Here is a 3,777-nt window from a genome sequence, read left to right as displayed (position 1 = left end):
CCCCGTCTCCCCGGGACACACACCTTCGGACCATAAGACGCACCCTCGTTTTCCCCCAACTTTTGGGGGGAAAAAAGTGCGTCTTATGGTCCGAAAAATACGGTAAAACTCTACAGCAGGATAATACTTGTAAATACTAGTACTACCCTGCTGTGGAGCTTCTTCATGTGCAGCAGCACACGTGTAGACCCTGACCCGGCTGGCTGGGACATAAAGGTGCTTCAGTGCAGGGACTGCCTGCTAGCTAACCCCTGCACTGAAGCTCCCTTATGCACGTCCTTCTGTAGCACACAGAGCCGGGGGAAGCAGCCCCAGGCTGGCAGGCTGACCCCTGGAAACCCCTGCCCACTGGGGCTGCCCTGACCCTACTCCATGTACTACGCATGAATAAACTGTAGAGCTGATTGCTCTGGAGTTAATTGCTCCCAGGTGCACATTCAAACAGACTGCCCAAGAGCAAAAAACTCCAGAGCAGTAAGCTCGAGAGTTTATTCATGTGCACTAATGGCATGTGTAGATGTGCCCAGCATCTGCTGGTTTGCTATTTAATTTTTTGTTATTGTAAGGTGATTTGGGACTTAAGAAAGGTGTTATTAAAATGGATAAATAGTAAGGATTCTTTATCTTGATGATAGTAATCCACATTGTTCTGTCTTCTCACTCTGAGTGATTGCTACCATAATAGTATGTTATATCAACTTAAGCTTCTTGCTCACTGATCAGGATTAGCAAACTGGAATCATTAAAGCAAGTATGAGCCATAAATCTGCTTATGTTCAACAACAGAAAACAACAATGACAAAGATACAGTGTTGCCCAGAAAATAGCAGTACCCTCTATGAAAAGAGGAAGCCATTAATTGGGGTAAGTCTCCAGATTGATTCCAGGTAGGGGGTTACTAATAAAACAATGAGGGTACTAGCTTAGGCAAGGAAAGGTGTTGAATGAGTTGGCAGGTGCTATTCAAGGCATGCCAGTGACCAGTGACAGAAATACCTAGAGAGAGACACATACAATGACAGCAAGCTTTCTGTGCAACTTTGACCAAGTCAGTTAATCTCTCTCTGACTTGGCTTCCTCATCTGTAAAATGAGGTAGTAATAATACTTTCCTACCTCACAGAGCAGCATGCAGAGTATTTCATTCGTGCTTATAAAGAGTGTTGGAATCCTAAATGGGATGCTATTATTAAAGTTGAAAACCTATAAAATGTATAACACCCAGTCAATTATCCTCTGGAAAATGCATTATTAACCCCATGTTGCATGTTGGGGAGTTGATATCATCAGAAAGCTCCTAAATCCAGCATATCTTTTCTGATTCATTTATTGTCTGTCTGTTCTTTTTTCTATTATAAGTTGTGTATGAGTCATTGGCAAACCAGGGCAACTTCTCTGCAAATTTTTCTTTATTTCTGTTGCTGCAGTGATACCTGCCTCTTGGTTGTCACTGTGGGATGCTTCATCTGTCCCAGCACTGCAGCGTTCATGAGCTGCACTGGTACCTCAAGGTATGTAAAAAAAGCATTTAAAGCTGTGCCTATAGCCAAATTGCTGATTCTCCGAATCAGCATTGAATCTTCAGATTCGGATTCAGCTGAATCGAATCAGGGACAGCGATCTGAATCAATTAATCAAATCGCTGTTCCTGATTTGGGCCAAATCTGAATCGAATACAGCCCATGTTGCACACCCCTACAAAGTGTACTTTGGCTGGACTTTGGAGAGTGTCTCAGGTGCATCAAAGATTTCACACCATGCAAGTGTCCACTCCGGAAAGTAGCTTACAGCAAATGAACCATCCCTTTTTTCTTATACTTGTATGAAATTCCCACTGATGCCATCTGACCAAGACCTTCAGGATGTGTCCCATTAGCTCTTATATAGTGCAATAGATGTAATGCATTTCTGTTTAGAGGTCAAATAAGACAAAAAAAATCTAATGATATGAAAACAAGAAAGAAATTGCAATAAGAAGGAGTCTGATGAGATGAAAAAAAGGTGATGTGAGATGGCTTGGGAAAGTAGCCAGCACATGAAAGTGAACAAGGGAGTGGTCTTAAAACAAGGAGCAGCCATTTTCCCTGACAATTCATCAGATTAGTCAACCAAAGACTGCAGTGCTGGTGTCATCAGGAAGGCTTTGGCTTCCATGACCACAGGCCACTCTTTCACGAGAGAGGCAGCAAGCTGCTGGGAAGAGATGGCCTCCACTTCTCTCCCCTGGGGAGAAGGCTCTTCTCAGCCAGACTGGCTGACCTGCTCCACTGGGCTTTAAACTAAGTCCGCTGGGGAATGGGGGGACTACTGCCAGTGCTGGCCCGCTGAGCAACCCTTGCAAAGCCAGCAGACCAAGGCACTTAAGGGAGCCCACCCTTGCCCCAGCCCTGGTACAATCTGTGGGCAAGGCAAGAGCCCCCAAGGGGACACTTGCTTGCCTGTACACAAATGCCAGGAGCTTGGGGAACAAGCTTGGGGAATGCAATTATTTGCATTGAGCAGGAGGAGCTTGTCCTCCTGCTCAATGCAAATAATTATGATGTCATTGGGATAACAGAGACCTGGTGGAACTCCACCTATGACTGGACCTCAGGTATAGATGGCTATACCCTGTACAGGACGGATAGTGTAGATAAAAGAGGGGGGATGTAGCTCTCTATGTTAAGGAAAGCTACATGTCCCTGCAAGCTGATATTGGCGACCAGGGTGGATGGCTAGAGACCCTCTGGGTTAAAATTCGTGGGGAACATGGCACAGGGGACACAATGGTGGGAGTCTACTACAGACCTCCCACCCAAAGTCCTGAGCTGAGGCCGCATGGTCCAGGACCATGGTTGTCATGGGTGACTTCAATTACCCGGACATCTCGTGGGAGGATCACTCAGCAAAATCCAAGCGGTTGCAAAGCTTCCTCTCGTGCGTGGATGACCTCTGCCTGACTCAACAAGTCTATGGGCCAATGAGAGGCAAAGCACTGTCCGACCTGGTACTAGCTACAGGGGATGACCTAATCAGCGACCTAGTGATTGATGGGAAGCTGGGTGACAGCAACCACAAACTGATCACCTTCACCATCCGCCGTAAAGCTGGCAAGTCAGTCAGTAACACAGAAGTCCTTGACTTCAGAAAAGCCAACTTTGACAAGCTCAGGAGGCTTCTCAGTGAGGCCCTAAGGGACCATGACCCCAGGGAGAGGGGAGTTCAAGAAGGGTGGTTGCTCCTCAAGGAAGCGATCCTCAGTGCACAAGCTAAATCTATTCCATCTCGAAGGAAAGGCAGCAAGAGGGCACAGCAGCCCCCCTGGCCCACCAGGGACCTAGCAGACCTCCTAAGGCTAAAAAGAAAAGCCTACAAAGGATGGAGGACAGGATTCATCTCCAAGGAGGATTATTCTGCACTGGTCCGGTCCTGCAGGGAGCAAACCAGGGAAGCCAAAGCTGCAACTGAACTCCAACTAGCTTCGAGCATCAAGGACAATAAAAAGTCCTTTTTCAGATATATGGGGAGCCGGAGGAAAAGCAAAGGCAACATTGGACCCCTGCTGAACCAGATGGGACAACTGACAACTGATGCCCAGGAAAAAGACAACCTATTAAATGGGTACTTTGCGTCAATCCCATGGGATGCCCATGCCTGCCACAGGACAGGGAGGTCCGGATGGGGGAGATCCCCTGTCCTCCATAAATGCTGACCTCATGAAGGAACATCTTGAGAAGCTGGATACCTTCAAGTCAGCCGGCCCTGACAATCTACACCACAGGGTATTCAAGGAGCTGGC

The sequence above is a fragment of the Crocodylus porosus genome, unplaced genomic scaffold (assembly GCF_001723895.1).
Source record: "Crocodylus porosus isolate Cpor-Errol unplaced genomic scaffold, CroPor_comp1, whole genome shotgun sequence".
In the NCBI taxonomy this organism is placed as follows: Eukaryota; Metazoa; Chordata; order Crocodylia; family Crocodylidae; genus Crocodylus; species Crocodylus porosus.
The sequence above is the reverse complement of the archived record's forward strand: the minus strand, read 5'-3'. Positions refer to the sequence as shown.